The 19,367-nt window shown below is 36.1% G+C and overlaps 1 long non-coding RNA gene across 1 annotated transcript; it reads left to right on the forward strand.

Annotated features, from left to right (window-relative positions):
- The first annotated feature begins 1,608 nt into the window (after positions 1 to 1,608).
- Positions 1,609 to 10,505, forward strand: LOC136068523 (uncharacterized). Its single transcript, XR_010629881.1, has 5 exons — positions 1,609 to 1,690; positions 1,823 to 1,941; positions 8,548 to 8,638; positions 9,337 to 9,384; positions 10,222 to 10,505. It is a non-coding gene; the product is annotated as an uncharacterized LOC136068523 (long non-coding RNA).
- The last annotated feature ends 8,862 nt before the right edge of the window (positions 10,506 to 19,367 follow it).

Below are 19,367 nucleotides of genomic sequence, written 5' to 3' on the forward strand. Positions count from 1 at the left end.
ATCACACCCCTCCCACCTAGGCACCCTTTAGTGACTAAGATACCCATGTTGGACAGACATGAATTTTTTTTTTTTTTTTTTTAATTAATAAACTCCATTGAAAGAAAAAATATACAAGAGGCCAGAGCACATAGGAAGTGTACTAGGGTGCATGAGAACAAAGAACTAAGAATTATAAAGACTACATCTATCAAGCAAATCAGACAAAGAATAAAACAGAGAGTCCCCCAAAGCAGTTGTCCACCAAAACAGTGTCTGGAAAAAAAGACATCTTCAAGTCTTGAATCAACCTCTCAGCATTCAAAGATCCGCGCATTCCTCTCCCTCCAGATACCCCACATCAGACAATGAGGGACCATATACCAAATCTTCCCATTTCTATGTTACCTAAACTTTCCTGGAAAGCTAGCAAGAAGCTCCAAAACGTCCTTGGGCATTACCCAAGATTACTTGAAAAGAGTAAAAGCTTTGTTAAAATTTTTAACCTCAAACACTTGGCTCTTTGATGGAATCGTCCCCACATTTGCAGAGTAGTGAGCATTTATAAAAGAGAGAATAGATTCCAACCCAATTTTACACATCTCTAATGAAATTGATATTCCAAGGTAATTAAAATTAGAGCAGCGCATATGATTTTCCAAGAAGACTCTTTATGTTGAGCTATTTGATATAGTTCCAGAAGAGGCTACTTTATGACTTGATCTCTACACCACAAGTGATGCTAAAACTTGATCCAGATATCCTCACCCTACTTAAAATCCAATTTACGTACAAAATGTTAATGTACCCCAGGTCCCCAACCTCTTCTTATGCTCTTCCATAAATTCACAACATGTCCGATTGATTAATATCTAAACACCATCCCCAACTGCTACCATATTTTGTCTCTACCACCTTTCTCAAAAAGTGTCCATCTCTACCATATTCTGAATTTGAGTAAAATTCTTAGCAAAATGGATCTGACATTTTCTAGTTTTTCCTCTTTTGGAAATTGAGTGTAACCTTTACTTCTTTCTTTCTCCCTCATATGCAATAAGAGCTTTGCTTTAATTGGGAGCTTCTCCAACTCATTCAAGCTTGTCATGTATATGCCCTACCTGGACAATCTGAAGCAGATTGGGAAAAGTGTAAGATCCTTGCTATTAATTGGGGAATTGAGGAGGTGATTAAGGCTGGGTTTTAAGTTTTGACCAATTCTTTGTAGATAATGACTGTTGGGTTTGTTCTTGACTAACAAAATGGCTTTGATTTTAGGAGAACATATTATCCAAGCTTGGGTAATTTAAGTAGCGGTCAATGCTGAGGTGGATGAACTAGTAAACCTAAGTAGCTAATAATAAAAGGGGAGTACCTTCTGCAGGGGTTCAGCAGTGCTTTTTAGTTTTCTGTATGTCTCTTTGTTGTATAGCATTTGCAATTTTTTTGCTTGGTTGAGGACGCCTTTCCTCAATTCCGTTCAAACATTGGATCTAAATAAATATTTTTTTTCTTTTCCTCACACTCAAGTTAAAATATTAGAAAGTATAAAGAGGGAAGATATTGTTGTCATCTGTCTTTGCCTTGTTGATCTGTATTCCTATTTCTTTTTCTTTTTTATTCATATCTTCTTGTAATTTTGATGTGATGCAGTGATGTCAATGCCGTCAGTGAACCAGTGGAATTGGATCCTTTGGAGTGTGTTACTTCTCATGTAAAGTCAATTGCTCAGTTACCATATATTTAGTATTTCCTTCTGGTTCTCAAATGAAGTGAAGCATATTTCCTTTTTTACCCCTTATTATTATTATTGTTATTTTTACTTGGGCTTTTTCCCCTTTTGTAGTTGTGGAACTTCTGCAAGCCTTATACACTTAACTCCATAGGTAATTGGCTTCAGTGTCGAGAGGTTATAGGCGGCATAGGAGAAGGTGTCAATGGAACTATATGTGGAAAGTGGCGCAGGTAAACCAAATAACAAACTTCTTTCAGAGTGACTCCATTGATAGTGTCATTTTTTTTTGTGTGTTAATAGTATTTGATGAGCGTTTGGAATTTGTGATTTTAATACATTATCTTTTAGTTGGAAGCTTTTTGTAGGGAAATCTACCAATAATTAAATGCATCAAAATTAGTTTTATGGATTTGAACACAAACGCGAATGAATGTGATATTTTGTCTCTGTTTTGCCCATGAAATTGATCTATAATCCTCATAAGTTAGCTCAAGAAGTTACTCATGAATAACACCTTCTGTGTAACTTTTCTTTTTTAAAATTGGAAAAATCTCAAGCCTTTTTATTTTGGGCGGGGGGAGTAATGCTTGACTACTTCAAATCTCAGTTTTTTTGATGATGCGGAACCTCACCAAAGCAGGGCCTTTTGGACTACTAATTCAAATCTATCAGTACATCACTTATTAAACAAATAGTTAATTTGATATATAAACGTACATGTGAATTGATTCAACTCCCTTCAGGACCATTGAGGAATAAATGAAATGACCTTACATACAGTTTGTATGGAAAACAGGAAGTTTGACGCTTTAGTTCTGATTTGTCTTGCACATAATACTTTCTTTTTTTGATAAGTAAAAATATATATTAAAGGAGAAAATTAATTCATGTTCACGATGATAAACACACAAAATATATTAAAAAATTACAAAGAATCATACAGAAAAATCAAGTGAGTCTTGAAACTCAACAATAGAAGTACAACGAGTAAAACCCCAAGCGTAAGACCAATCAAACAAGGTTCAGCAACAAGGATTTCAGTGAATATCCTCAAAAGTGCGACTATGATGTTCCTTACACGCTATCCACATCAAACATAATGGAGTAAGATTCCAACCATCTGAAGAGTGCTTCCAAATCAATTCCTCACCCAAAAAAAGATATGCTACTGTTGATGGCAACACCCACTGAGTCCCAAACATCTTAAAAATTACTCCACAAGACATATGCAACATCACAATGGAGCACCAACAGTCCACCGTTTCCCACTGTATTGACACATACAACACCAGCCAACTAAAGGAAAGCCCCTCTTGATAAGGTTGTCATAAATAATAATCTTATCCCAAGCTTCTGTCCAAAAAAAGGACACCTTTTTTGGGCCCTTGACACACCATATACTCTTCCTAGGGAATGAAATAGCATAGTACCACAGATAGCCTTGTAATAAGAACAGCCGTCAAACTTTCCACTCCCCTACAATCACCATCTCAACCTTTCACACCCTCTTGATAAGGCTGTCATAAGTAAGAATCTTACCCCAAGCTGCTGTCCAAACAAAGGACACCCTTTTTGGGCCCTTGACACGCCATATATGCTTCCAAGGGAATGGAATAGCATAGATAGCCTTGTAATAAGAACAGACGTCAAACTTTCCTCTCCCTTACAATCACCATCTCAACCTTTTTTCACCCTCTTGATAAGGTTGTCATAAGTAAGAATCTTACCCCAAGCTGCTGTCCAAACAAAGGACACCCTTTATGGGACCTTGACACACCATATACACTTCCAAGGGAATGGAATAGCATAGTACCACAGATAGCCTTGTAATAAGAACAGACGTCAAACTTTCCACTCCCATGCAATCACCATCTCAACCTATCACACCCCTCCCACCTAGGCACCCTTTAGTGACTAAGATACCCATGTTGGACAGACATGATGTTGGTGTATAAGGAAATATATCCTGCACATGTAAAAGGTGTATTCACGGTAATTTCGTCATTTTTAATCTTCAATAAATAACTGTAAGCAAGTGTAGTACATCTGTACATGTGACATGGCAGGCCCAAGAGGGGTTTTTGATTGTCATATTTTGCAACATAAAAAGTTAAAAATTAAAAAGATCCACTATGGAGGTAAGGGAGAGAATTCATCTAATTGTAATAATGTTTAAGCTGAATACCTTGTTGAGTGCCTTTGGGTTAGCCCAATGCTAGGAAAAGAAAGAGATTATGCGCTGCAGAGGGAGTTGGTGGGATGGAGCCTAACCAGCTCCATCCCTTTCTGTTGATAACTATGAAAAAAACCAGGCAACCAATCCATAGATCGATACCAACAGATATGAAAGAAAGGCACTATCATGGATTATGCTATAATTATGACGATAAGTGGGCCTTGGGGCACAGTTATTTGGAGGTGCCCATAATCTTCTGGCTTAGATCAGGCAAAAATCATACTTATGCAACTCCACTGAATCTGGTGGCCTATATCTCTAGATAAAAATCACTGTCAAGAGAATGATTATTTGTCACAACTTGAAATGGCAGTAAGACGAGGATTTCCATATGGTATATTGACTTTGCTTTGGTGTTGCTAATAGCATGCCTAGGCACTCTTAAAGCTCAAAAAGCGAAGCTCCAGGTTTGAATATCTTTTCTGAAGTGAGGCACATTATGAAGCGTGCAAGTATGCTCTTTTTGTGTCTTTTGGAAAGTACAAATTTTGATGCACTTTTTTTTATTTTTTTATTTTTTGAAAAATATGTCATTAAATTTAGGGCAAAAATTTTCTGCAAACAGGGATGCATCACTTGCTGCATGTTGCTATGTGTCAAGATATTAGAAAGACACCTGTCCCGGACCAATTTAAAGAAAACTTCTGTTTTCTCTCACTCTCACTCTCACTCTCACTCTCTCTCTCTCTCTCTCTCTCTCTCACATGCACAGAAAAAAAAAAATTACAAATCCTTTTCTCTCTCTTTCCTTCCTTATCCGTTCTTCTCACTTCTCAGATACCCAGCCACAAAGCCAAATCAAAATACAAATCCCTTGAGGTTATGTACTCATAATTGTAGGATGATGATGAGGATAGCTGTGTATCCATCGAGCTCTTTCCGTTTACATTCTTGCTATTCGATGAAAACGACAAGTCAATCAGGTACCCACAATTGGTAAATCATCTATGGCACGTGGTGTTCTTCTGTGTATTTGTTTCATCAAACACCAAATTAACACAGCATCATAAAAGTGCAGGATGAAATAAAGCTTCAACTCTTAGTATTCATATAATTTAGAGATAAGGAATTTCTGGGTATCTTAAAAAAATGCAATCTTTTTTGTGGTTTTGTACATATTATATGGATTTGGTGCATTTTGCTTTACATAGAATCAAAACTATTAGATTGAACAATCCAAAAGACAAGTTTTTGGATTTCAGTCAAAATCATAAAGCAAAATATTCCTTTAGATTAAAGAAAAGTATTTCCAAAAGCTGTCGAAAGGGGATTTTCTTTCTCATGCCATCTAGGTGTCACAGAGTATGTATGATCAAAAAACATAACAGAAGTTTTCTTTAAGTTGGTCCAAGACAGGTGTCTTTCTAATATTCTTGACACATTTAGCAATATGCAGCAAGTGCTGCAACCTTGTTTGCAGCAAATTCTTACCCTTTTTTAACTGTTCTATCTTACAAGAAATGATATGGATCATTGATTTGTTATGCATACACTTTCTTATGGCATGGTATGCTACACACAACATTTCTTTTAAATCAAACAATAAATTTTTTATGATCTTATCTTTTTGTGCATTTCTGGGTGTTTTTTTTTTTTTTTTTTCAAATAAAAATCTGGGTGAGTTTCTCTTAGCTCTCTCTCTCTCTCTCCTCCTATTCCTCTCCACCCACCCCCACCCCCCCCCCCCCAACGGAGAAAAAGAGCAATATCTTTCTTTTTCTCAATGTACTGTCTTCATCTATTTAGATTTATTTATTTATCTAAAATTGGGGCTCCTGTTGATGAAAAGATCTGAGTCATTTAAAATGGTTTGGTCATGTGCAAAGGAGACCGATTTTCAAGTAAGAACCCTGCAAAGGACGCCAATGAGCTCTAGCTCAGCTGGCACTTCCCCCTTATAAGTTTTAGGTGGAGGTGTCTTACTTTAGTAAAATGCATATGGTCTTCCTGTTCTGAATGCTTCAGTGGCTGCTGTCAATGAGATAAATGGTGTTGGTGAAGTTGTATGGTGGATTGGTGGTGAGAGAATTAGTTTGTATGAAACCATAAACAATGGATTTTGGAGCTCGGGGGGGGGGGGGGGGTGCGGGGGGGCGGGTTTGTAGCAGCAGATTGCTTTTGTTCTTTGCATTCTGTGAGAGATTTTTGGATTGAGATTTGGTGGTGGCATGTGAAGGTGGGTGATGCAACACACATGCTTGGAGGTTTTTAGGTATCATCTTTATTTTAAGTGAGGGTCTGGGCAATGGAAATGAGGCTTAAGATTGCCAGGTGTTCTGTGGAAAGTTTTGAGTGAACAGTTAGGCTTATGAATGCCAATGAATTTTGGGCTTTTGAACCACTTTGAGAACATGTTTATGTTAGAGAGATTGACCGTTGTACTGATGTGTAGCAGTAGCAATAGCAGTGAAGAGCAAAGAGGGTTTTTTTCAGTGTGAGAGGTCTTCTGTCTTTGTTGCTCCCCATATTAGTGGGTGAGTGTGCATGTCTCAGAGAGAGAGAGAGAGAGAGAGAGAGAGAGAGAGAGAGCTGGTTGGAGTGGCAGCTGGCGGTGTTGGCAGACTTCAGCTTGCATTGAGGAACTAACCCTTTCATGATTACTTGTGCATGTTTTGGGTTTCACTCAGAATGGTGATATGTCTGTTGAATGAGATGAAGTAGCCTAGTTATTTTGAGTAGCTTTGATTGTGCTGGTAGCTGCCTCCATCTATGGGTGTGTTTGGTTGAATGTAAAATATTTTCCAAGTGTAAAATATTTTTAGGTGAAAATATTTTTGGGAAAGGAAAATATTTTGAAGTGTTTGGCTGCATTACAAAAATTGCTTTAGAAAATATTTTCATGTGTTTGTTTGCATTCTGAAAATGCTATTTTCTCAACCACTTTCTCAGCTTCCAAACAAATTTTATAATAAAAAGTTTCAATATATAAACTTTAAAAAACAAAAATCAAAACAAAACCATTCCTAAACTCAAAACTATTCGGTCAAACTGAGAGAGGGAGGCAGAGAGAGTGATCAAAAATTGAGGGAAAGGGATAGGTAGATCGAGAAATAGAGTGATCGGTCATGGGCAACGATCTTGGCGGTGCTGGGGTGCGATCTCGGCAACGTGGTCTTGGAGGTGAGGTTGAGTTTGAGAGAAGTGTGGGTTTGAGAGAGGTGAGGGATGTGGATCGGGTATTGTAGAGGGTGGATTGATGCTGGGGTGCGATCTCGCCGGCGATGTGGGAGCGACAGATCGGAGATGTTGTGGAGATGGGATGGGCTTCGCCGACGTGAAGGAGAGTTTTGCCTTGGTGGATCGGTACATGTAGAGCTCAAAGTGGGCAGAGGTGAGGTTGAGTGGATCGGGTACAGCGGCGCTGCTTGTCGGAGTGTGGGGGACCTCAGATCAGTGTCTGCGTGTGGGGTGGAGCTGCGTCTCTCTCTTGTTGGTGCGTGGGGTGGAGCTGAGGGGAGATGGGTTTCGTTGTGCTCTTTCTTCTCTCCCTCTCTCTCTCTCTGTCTGAGTCCTGGAAATCATTTGAAGGTAAAATGAGAGTGTAATTGATTTTACGTCTGAAGTGGGAGAGTTTTACGGTCAACGGAAATTATTTTTCGTTTGACCAAATTTTCCATGCCCAACCAAACACACGGTAGGCTGTAAAATGATTTCCTGAAATGCTTTTCAGGCGAAACAAACGCAGCCTATGTCAGTGACAGATTTGACTGAAGTGTATGCTATATGAAACCAAGGAAGGTCAACTAATTTTGATAAATCTCAGTATGGATGTTGGAATATTGAAGCAAATATTTTATGGGAAAAGTTTTGCTACATACAAGTATGCAGCAATTGCTGCATACATGTGGCAGCAAAAAGAAAGGGACAAGTGTCTAAGGGTTCCCATATTTTATTTGCGTGAGTTAGGAGTTGGGTTTAATAAATGAAATTTTGAAGTACTATTTTTTTATAAATAAAAGTTACTAATATGAATTTCTGCCACGCATTTCAATAATTCTGTTACATGGACCTTTAAGATGGAATTAGCCACATTATCACTGTCAGTAAAATTTTGTACATCCAAAAAAGCCATGAGGAATATTTTAGATGATTGCTTAAATTGGTAATTAAACATAAAGATGATTAAGCCAGACTATTTTGTACATCCAAAAAAGCCGTGAGGAATATTTTACATGGTTGCTTAAATTGGTAATTAAACATAAAGATGATTAAGCCAGACTATTTTGTACATCCAAAAAAGCCGTGAGGAATATTTTACATGGTTGCTTAAATTGGTAATTAAACATTAAGGATGATTAAGCCAGGCTAAGATGCAAGTGGAAAGCTAGTTCATGTAATCAATTCCACTTGGGTAAATCATTCACTTTACTAATGGTTGTAATTAGCAGACACTATAAAGTGTCTTAGTAAGTTTATGTATCCATTTGTTTCTTGTTAAGCAACAATATAGAATAAACTTTATAGCCTGCATGTCTTTTTGTACTTCCTCTCTGTCTCTCTTCTTTTTCTTCCATTTTTCCCAGATCTTTCTCATATAAACAGAAATTATTTCTTGGTTATGTTCAAGATGATTAGCATGTTAAAGTTTATAATGTTGCAGGGCTCCTCTTTCTGAAGTCCAAACTGATGACTGGGAATGCTTTCACTCTTTCCTTTGGGATCCAACTCATGCTGATTGTGCTGTGCCTCAGGTGAAATAACCTTCATTTAGATTGCTCAAGTCTTATCAATTGTTTGGATTTTTTGCTGTGTATCATAAACACTTTTTGGGGGGAAGAATTACTGTAGGAATTGCAGTCTACTCAAAGTCGTTAGATAGTCTCATTTGACTTGGGAAATTCATAGTCCAAAGGTTGTAACATTAGAATGTTGGGTGGAGACTGTAGTATCCTAAGATGCAGTAAATGTGCAGGGTGAATATTACATAATTTGAGTAATGACAACCATGTGACATGCTTTTCTACCTTGAAGCATTGAGGAACTTGTTGAAAATCTAACATAAATTGTCAGACACCAGATGAAGTTATGAATATCATTCTGTTCTGGTGATTTTGCTCATGAAAAACCAAATGGACTGATCACTGGAGGTGCTTTTTATGGATGTTATAAAGTATGCATGGACTTTTCATAGATGTTACAGACTAAAAGTGAATCTGGTACTATGTTACTATGTCAAACATTATTTATCTCATGATGTTACCAAATAGTGGGTTCATGTTTCTGACAGATTGGGTACAAAGAAATAGATCAAAATGTATTTTTGTTGTAAATAATGGGCTATTGCTTTCTTCAGTCATTATGAGTTCATTTTGTTTTTAATTTCTCTTCTTTGTGTTAGTTTTGCTCCATTTTTATTTTAATCAAATCTCGTTTTATATATTTGCTTCAGGAGCTAGAAACGGATCAGGTTTTAAAGCAATTAAAGTATATTCAGATGGTAAGTCTTAGCACCCTTTTAATTACTGATGTTCATTTTATTGGTCCAAGGAAAATGACTGTACATTAGATTACTTGCAGCTGATTTTTTCCTAATCCTTGACTCTCCTTTTGATTATATACACCCCTAGTTACATCTTTCAGAGTCCATTGACTAGTTGACACTTACTAATTGTCCTAATGACATCAAACAACAAGTTTTTACAAAGTGGTTGGGAAGCAACATCTTTTACTAAATAACATTTCATTTGTGTGAGGAACAGAAAGTACATGCTAACTTGTTGAACCAAGATGATGCTTTATGATTGCCTTAAAAGATTTCTCTCTCTCTCTCTCTCTCTATGTGTATATATATATATATATATAAAATAAAACAACATAACAAATAACCCAAAACTGTTCTCACTTTCAATCCCAGTATGGCCAGCTCCAAGGTCTATGACATCCTTAGCAAACAATGAATCAGTCATGTGACAATGAAGTCCATGGTTCAAGCTTGAAGGTTTTAATTATTATCTATTTTTGTGGTGCTTGTGGGGAGAGCCGTGGACGGTGTTATTGATAGCTTTAAAGAAAACCTTAAAAATGACATTTAACTTCATTTTTGCCAAGTTTTAAAGGTAACTTTTAGGTATGATTTCTGCGTTTATCACTAATTCATGAACTTCTATCTGCTTTAGGATTCAAATCTTTTGTGTTTGTTCATATTTTTTGGAAATCTATTTTAAGCTTTCAGTGTTTGTGTGCGTGTTTCATTGGAGTTCAGTGTGTTTTTTTTCTCTTATTTAGTGCCGTTTGTGATTATTGTTGGGTTCTTAACATTTCATAATTTATGTAGCTGAGGCCCCAGTTAGCTGCTAAACGGCGAAAATCAGATCGCACAGATTGTAATGTTGATTTGCAAAAACATACAGTTGATGCATCATACATATAGAGTCCATAATATGGTGACAACTGCTTGAATGATTTTGTCAAGTGTCCATACATTTTGCCATCTCTGTACCTTGTACATTCAGGTTATAAAAATCCCATAGATATTTTACATCACAGTTGTCTGTCATTGTAATTGTTAGACAGACGAATCAAAGTATAATATGTTGAGCGCCTGGCTGTTGTACCTCCTGCTGCTATCTTCATCTGCTTTTACTATTCATTGTTGATTTAGCTGATTCCAAATCCCCCCCTCCCCCTCCCTCTTTTAATTTTCTCAAGGCTGGTTTTTAGTCAAACTACCTTTTGTAATGGCTAAACTTAGAATAAATCATTCCATTTGATAGAATAGTGAAAAACAAATGAGATGGAACATTCTTTGGGATCTCAGTGTTAAACGTGTAATGCACAAATAGCTACGAACATGATTTTCAGCTCTTTTGGATATTTTTTGGCTATAGGAAACTTAAGTTCACCCCAAAGTGGGAGCTTGTGGGTCGAAATTTAGCTCTGTCGAACCTTTGAAGGGGAGCTGGAGCCAAGAGGCCTTTGGCAGCTCTCTTGGATTATGGTCAGGAAATTTGTAAATTACATGGGAGTGGGAGGATCAAGTTATAGCGATGAATGTTACATTATGTCTAATGTATGCAACCATTATTTATCCAATGATTCCAGTTCTTATTTAATATGCTGAACCTGGTTGATAAATTTGGAAACCTCGTTGGGTCCTGTTTTTTAATTGGCGAATGCAACTTCTCCACCCGTACAAAGAACCTGTGAATTCACCGTCTACCACTTGAAGGTGGTATATGGTGTTTTTGCTACATGAACGTCACAATAACAATATGTGGGTCTCATAGAAGTATGTATTGTGGAGTTTGCCAATCCAAAAAATAGTTGTCTTGATGGTTTGGCCAAACCGCACTATTATCATCAACAATGAGAACCAAGTGGTCAAGCCCTAGAAAGGCTCTTTGTATCAAGACAACAAGCAGGTGTATCATCCTTGGTGATAATTCTAGAATGAAAGTAATGGCCTTTGGGATCTAGCAAACGAGCAAACCTCAAGGCATGCCTTATGGTCCGTCTGGATTGAGGGGGAGGGAGTGGGAGTAGAGTAGAGTAAATTTGGACCAAAACTAGTCTATTTTTAGCCAACTCTACTTTACTCCCCTCCACTTTTCCTCCTTCCCCCTCAATCCAAACGGCCTTTAGTGTTGATGTACATCTCAAACATGTGACTGGCTGCTTTGGGAAACATGGTAACAAAAGGGCTGAGTTTGACCAACATATAGGGATTGAATGGAACATAGAAAAGGCCACTCTTATTAATTGAATCAGAAGTAGTTGAAGATATTGATGGGTAGCAATCAATCAAATATTGGTCTTCTTTCGAAGATAACTTTGATCAATATATCTCTTGCATCAACCAAAGTGTACAGGTCCAGATCTAAAATAAGCTTTTTATTACATAACAAACAATGGGTCCTCTTGAAACTTCATCATTATCATCAATCTCATCATCACGGGTATGCCTTGGTTCTTCCAATTTGAGACTTTTGGTAATGGGTTCAAGGAATGCATGTTTGTGGTTGTGGTTGAGACACGCAACAACAAGACTCTTAGAAATTTTAAACTCTGTGATGGATGCTTAATTGCTTAAAGAAAGATGGATGAATTCAAAGAGGAAATTCAAATTGTTGAAGAAAGCGTTATAGGCCAGATTTTTGTGGATTGGATTCTTGAAGGACAAGCTTAAAAAAAGCTTATCAACCCAACGGCTCAAAAGGTGGGTTCTTTCTTTCTTGAGGGACAAGCTTAGGCCCTGTTTGGTTTTTGTTGGGTATGTATTCGTTTTCTATTTTCATTTTCTATACTCATTTTTTGTTTCCAACTCAATTTTTTGGGACAAAATGGGTAACTAAACATAATTATCCAACTATATAGTTAGTTGGCCCGGTTTGCAAAGTATATTATTTAGTAACGTCTCGAGTCTCAAAGACTTGATTTCGGCATTATAAATCGACTCTTTGAGGCTTGGTTTTTCCAGTTTGACGTGGCCGAGTTCCGCGTGGAGTACACCTGGAAATTGAGTCTTAGAGGCTCGAGTTATGATCGAGCATCCATGTGGAGTACACCTAGGCACTAATAATCCACGTGGACGCCACTTAGATCTCGAGTCTTAGAGACTCGGTTACCGAGTCTCAGAAACTCGATTTTTAAATGTGGTCAGTACTGGTCATGTCTGGGTCATGTCTATGTCAGTTAGCACGTGCGAAGATCAGACCCGTTTTCAAATAGGGGATTTTTAAAAAATAACGCCTCACCTCTCCAGTCTCTCACTCACCCTCTCACCCTCACACTTCAGGGCCTCTCTCACTCACCCTCTCCCTCTCACTCTCACACTTCAGGGCCTCTCTCAGTCACCCTCTCCACTCTCAGTCACCCCCTTCTCTCACTCAGTCTCCACTCTCACATTCATCAGCTTCGGTGAAAAGTTTGGTAAAGCCACAGCAAGGTGTACGTACGTGGTCTCTTCTCCTAAAGTTTTTAGTCCACTCTCAGTCTCCACTCTCACTAACAGAGCTTTGATCAGTCTACGCAATCTGTGAAAACCAAAAAAAAGGTGAGAAATAGTGTTTATAGAAAATGGGTTTCACCGTTTGGTTGTCGAGAAACAGTGGGTTTGTGGGTTCTGTTTTGAATTTCTAATAGAACTGTTAAAAAAGATCAAAGCTTTATTGTTGTTTGAGATTGAATTGGTTTGTGGAATCGGATTATGTTTCTGGGTTTGTTTATATTTGCTGAGGATTTAATTTTAGTGCTTTGTTGGTTGCTTCTATGATGAGATGCAATTGGTCACAAGTCTATAGAAATTTTGATTGAGTTTATGTTTAATGGTGTGATGGCACTATGTTTTAATCAAGAGAGAAAGCTCTAGTTATTTTTTGTGATGTTTTCTTCGCCCGGTTTGTTTTTTTACATGGATGCTTAAATTGTGAATTTAAAATTGTGTAGAGGTCAGAAAAATACAATATGTTGCTCTGAAGTTCTTAGTTATTGATATGTGTTAAAAATAAGGCTGATTTTTCAATGAACTTATATGTGAATGTTGATACTTCAAATTATAGTAAATTTAGGTTTTGGAGACTAAATTTGAAGAAGTGTTTCTTTTGTTTAGGGATCTTTTTTGTTCACATTTTTTATGCTGTAGAGCCTGCAAGTTTACATTTGGTTCACTCCTAGAGAAAAGAACAAACAGAAATTGTAAAACAATACACTTGAGACTTCCATAACTCAGTTGGTTGTAAAAGAATTAATAAGATTTAAAAAATTGTACATAAAAGTCAACAGCTAAAACTTAAAACAAACTATACCCAAAATACTTGTTACTAAGAAGCTTAGAAAGGTTAATTACTTTTTTTTTTCTTCTTTTATATTTATATTTGTAACGAATCCGAATGTTTAAATTAGTTTGAAAATTGGAAGAGCTATGCAATACAATTAGTTTGGGTATTATCCTATATTTTCTATTTAGTTCCTTGTAGAGTTTTTTTTTTTTTTTTTTTTTTTTTTTTTTTTTTTTTGATTTTTTTAGAGATTACTAAATCAAAATTCAATCTTGCATGGCTTTGATTGTTTACTTATTTGGTTAGATTAGATTCATAGTTTGCATAATATGTGGTTAACATAAGTGATAATTGCCAAGCTATATACTTAAGAATCACCCACAAATGCTAAATAGCATCAATTCCAATTAAAAAGGGAAGGAGACCCCTACAAAGGAGACCCCTACAATGATGTTAGAAATGGGATGTGGTGCATTATTGTGGCACAAAGTGTGAGACCTGTGATTCTAAGAAAACTGAAAAAGACTGTTGGAGGCACTTTAGATCATGAGGAATAAAAATCAAAAGATGCAATTCATATGATTTTATATATTCAGGGAAAATATTTTGATATTTTTTTATATTAGATTTTATTCTTTTCTTTTTAAAAACAAAATTGACTAAGCTATATAACAATAATATGCCGAACATGTGGTTGAGGATTTAGTATGGCTTGAGGAGGAACCTACTTTAATAAGAAAGGCAATGTTTAAAGATGGTCTAGTTACATCAATTAAGTTTCATTGTGGCTGTATCAATGGTTTCAGTTTATATAAATCAATTTTGATTAAAGTCTTATTTTAAATAATGAGATATTACTTTATTACACCTATTTATCAGGAATGTCACTACCCTTTTATATCATCACTATAAGTAAAATATTGTATACCCTTATTACGAAATCAATTTAGGTTACGCACTTCTCTAATGCAAAGCAGAAACAGTAGTAGTCCAAACCAACTTTATTTTTTCTTTAAAAGATAATTACAACATGCTGTTATTCCCCCAACTCGAACTCTTTCCCTCCAAGAATCTTAAGCATTTTGTACATATAGAGGTCTTAATTCAGCTACAAGACCCTTGATAACTTTTCAATTACTAAAGGTTCTCATTTCTCGTAAGCACATAGGTAGCTAAGCTAATGACAAATTAATTTGTAGTTTAAATTATCACTTTGGATCATTAGCCTCTGACGTGGGAAGCATGCACTAGTTTTTTAAGCTCCTATTCCATGAAAGGAAGACATCTTTTCCATTGTTAATTTTAAAAACAATTCCTTGTCAGAGAAAACACCAAATATGAGTTTTATAATGTTCAAAGTTTGTAAGATGAATTAGAAGGTTGTGTGGGACCCTTTTAATGGAATCGTCAACAAAGAAGTCATTTGATGCTCCAAATCATAGATTCACTTGTATGGTTTGTAAAAGAACAAACTCAACAAGTAGACCACCATATCTCATATAAGGAACCCACCATTATTTAGGCTCAATGTAACTATATGGAATCCACAAAGGATGACAGAGAAATTAAAAATAAAGCAAAGGGTGTCCAAAATGGTCGGTTTCTTGTAAAGACATTAAAGTGGCGCTTTAGAATCAATCAATGAGGTCTTAAGTAGCCACACAACCAAATGTATAGTGGCTATAGATTATTAATTAGAGCTATGAGGTTTTAGGTTTTGGAATTATGTGAGATTGTGGCTATTAAGGTTTTAGGGTTCTGAAAAGGTATTATTCCATATATGTGGATGTTGGGGGCATGGTTCAATTTCCGAATATCCTCTCAATTTTCCTTCTCTTCCCTCTAATCCCTTCAATCTTAAAATTATTTGGTCTTGCTGAAATGAAATGATCAATATTTTCTAATCAGAAAAAAAAAAAAATATATATATATATATATAGCTTATTTTAGATAGAATTATTTTTTAAATTTGTTGTGTTCATTTCATAATATTTATCATTAAGTTAGGACACTAATTGATTTTTAGTATACGTGAGAATTGACTCTCAAATTTCTTATATTATTTGGTCCTCAATCTTTTCTAACTTAAAAAATTAAATTATTTGGTCCTACTTGACTGTAATATTCAATCTTTTCTAACCAAAAAGTTGGTGCTACATTCACTCTGAATAGTGAGGTGTGTGTGTTTGGGCAGGGAAAAGAAACAAACTTCAAAGAGAAAAGATAAATATATATATAAGAGTAAAAGATTGTTTTAGCCTTTTCTATTTCATATCCTTACAAAGTAGCCCACAATTTATCATCTTTTGGCATGAAGTGTAATGACTTTCATGGTTTGGGTTAAAGATTATTTAGAGTGGTTGCCTGGTTGGACTTGTGCTGACTTGTACTTAATTCTTGAAAACAATAGTGTTGACTGTGTGATGCATTTTTCAATATTAATGAAAATTATAGTTTGCAGTGATGCTTTACTAAAATTTAGTGTAAGCACTAATTTGCATATAATCAAATACAAAACAAAATAAAATAAAAAAACCCACCAATTTCCTTTGGGTTTACTGACATTTCCCGAGCTTTCTCGGCAACTCACCCACTAATTTTTTTATGGGATTGGGGGAAAAAAAAAACTGACTTTTGTTTTTCACGGTACCAGAAACAATCACAGGTAGCATAACTGATTTTTGTCAATGATTTTGGGAGCGGAGACAAGTTTTAGGGATTCCTTTTTGCCTTGAACAAATCTAGCAGCTTTCTTCTAATGGGCTGCCCCAAGCTTTTTCCATGCACAAACTTATTACTAAAATATAATTGGCTTGCTTAAAATTGGCCCTTCTTATAGAAAACTCCAATACAGTTAGGCAATAATGTTGTTTGAATTTTATTGTTGAAAACTTATGATTTGTTCCAATCACATGCACTATTCTTTTGCAGGTTGGGCCAATCACATTGCAGACCAACTTTCAGCCACATCTTGTCTGGACCCTTCATCAGGTTGGGTTGCTCTCATCTTAATCCTTTATTTATTTATTTTTTATTTCATAAATATGCTTATCTTAATCCATGCTTATAGTAATTAAATTAATATCTATGCCTCATTTTTCAGTTATGAAAGTGGTAACCAGGCTATATGTAGTTCTAATGGTAAAATAGCTTGTGATATGTTTTAGTTATAAGATTTTAGTACAAACCTTAAATCAGGGATTGGAAAAGTTTGCATAGAAAAATTCCAAAGCTCTAGGCCATTACGATAGAAAGTCAAATGGAGCATTTGTTGAGGTTAAAATAGAGTCTTGTGCAAAGGTTTTGTAAATATGTAATTGTAATTGTATTTTTTTAGTGAATTTTCTATGGGGTTAGATCCCCAAAATGGTTTTCCATTGAAGAGATTATTCATTGATTTTCCATTTTAGTACCAAACTTGTATGTCTTTTGATTGCTTTTATTATTGTCTTTAAATTTGATGATTTCTAACTATGGTTGAGACAACAATTCATAATAATCTATTTGGGACAAATCATAACTTGATTATTAAATCCTTTGCTTTGGGTATAATTCTAAATTTTCAATTGGTTAATAAGAGCTCTTACAACACATAGGGGTCTAATTCGAATATTTAAATATATTTAAAATAATATTGATTTTTTATTTAAAATTATTTTATAATCTATTATATTAATTTTATTTTTAATAAAAGCATGGGCTATATGATGAGTATTTTTCCCCTTGCAGTTTTAAATATTTATGTTCTTTTATTTGATTATTTATTCATTTTTATGTTATTGAAATATTTTCTTTAATGTTTATATGATTATTGATTAAATCATGAATTTATAACATCATCACCATCATATTCCTTCATGTAATTAACATGAGAGAAATATCACTTTATTTTTACATTTTCACTTTTGTTTTTTGTCCAACATCAAAATGACATTGCCTTTCAAAATAATTGGCTTTCTAGAGAAGTAGAGTAAAATGTTTTTCTTTCTTCTTTTTTTGAGAAAGTTTAGCATATTCACTAATTATTTTAGCATAATTCTAACTGCTGGTAGGTATCTGTTCACATCATTTTCAGGGTCTACTTTCAATTAACTCATTGTTGCCTTCCCTTCCTTCTAAAATTCGTCTTCTTTTATTTGTTTTCATTGTTGGCATTGAAGCTCCCAAAATCCAAAGATGTTTGTTTTTTCTTTCCCATATTAAGAACGCATGGAATTGACAGCTCCCTTATTGAAAAGAAAGCCAAATACAAATGAAAATCAAGGATTGAGTTTGGATTTAGCTAGGTGATTGCATGTTGACAATTGAATATTAATAACACAATATAGATGAAGGAATAAGACCATTCAATTTATATTAATAACTCCTGCATCTTGCTTCCTCCCCTTCTGTTGTATCTCTAATCATAAAATGATATAAAAAGCCTAATAAGCTGTGTTGTCTGTGGCTTTTTTTTTTTAAAAATCTTTCTTAGATTGTTTTTGTTTTTGTTCTCAACAATATCTATTACATGCTAACTGCTTATCATTTTTGTGCAGTATGGCTGCTGCAAATGTTGGATGGATTAACTATGCAGAGCCTGGTCCCATTGACACGTCGGTGTTGACACAGCAGGCCAACCATCGGTCCGAAGCTATTTGGAATAGGCAGGTAAAACGCAACACTCAATCTTTAACTAATGTACATGCATTTAATTCATACAATGTACACGCTGTAGCTGTCATATATTAATCTATTGTTTTGTTCTGTGCAGGATCCAGGGACCCTTACCTGTTGCAGCCGTAGTTTAGAGTTCTCCAATCGAGAGCCAATGATGGATGACCGAGTCGTTAACATCATTAAGGCATTTCATTTGGAGGTACTCCTCTGGCTCTCGGGTAGAAAGATTGACCATGGCCTAATAACGGCCTTAGTGGAGCGATGGCGGCCCGAGACTCACACATTCCACATGTCGCATGGTGAGGTCAGCATCACATTGCAAGACGTGGAGGTTCTTATCGGGTTTCCTGTTGATGGTGACGCTATAACAGGGAGCACACAGAAAACCTGGACAGAGGTGTACCAGGACTTCCTTGGGTTCGAACCTATAAATCAAGAGCCGCATAAGCAACTCACTGGCCAGAGGATTCTCATTAGCTGACTTTTGGAGCAAGTTGCTGATCCATTGCCACCTAATGATGAAGAGGATTAGCTGCATAAGTACGCACAATGTTACATCCTAGCGCTACTCGGGGACACAATATTCAGGGATAAATCTGGCGATAGGGTGCATTCAATGTGGGTACAGCAGTTGGAAGACCTTTGCAACCCACAAATGTACAGTTGGGGAAGTGCTTGCCTTGCATGGTTGTACTGAGAGTTATGCAGGGCAAGCGATAGGGACACTAGTCAGATTGGTGGGTGCTTACTGTTGGTCCAGTATTAGGCATAGGCAAGGTTCCCCTATTTGTGCCCGGCAGTTGAGCGTGGCCTACCAGTGGGCGCTTACGGTCCTCCTGCAGCAGTAAACCAGAAGTAGTTTTCCCTACCCCTGCAGCAGTAACCTAGATCCAGAACACATCACATGGGCAGTGGTAAACAACTAAATACAAGCATATGATACTAGTCAAATTCATGGGCATTATAGTTGCCCTCTTAGCACACGAAAACATTCAATACTAGCTATCATCGCTTCAAACAAGGCAATTGTGGTTGAACTTGCCAA

Source organism: Quercus suber, unplaced genomic scaffold, assembly GCF_002906115.3.
Source record: "Quercus suber isolate HL8 unplaced genomic scaffold, Cork oak 2.0 scaffold_119, whole genome shotgun sequence".
NCBI lineage: Eukaryota > Viridiplantae > Streptophyta > Magnoliopsida > Fagales > Fagaceae > Quercus > Quercus suber.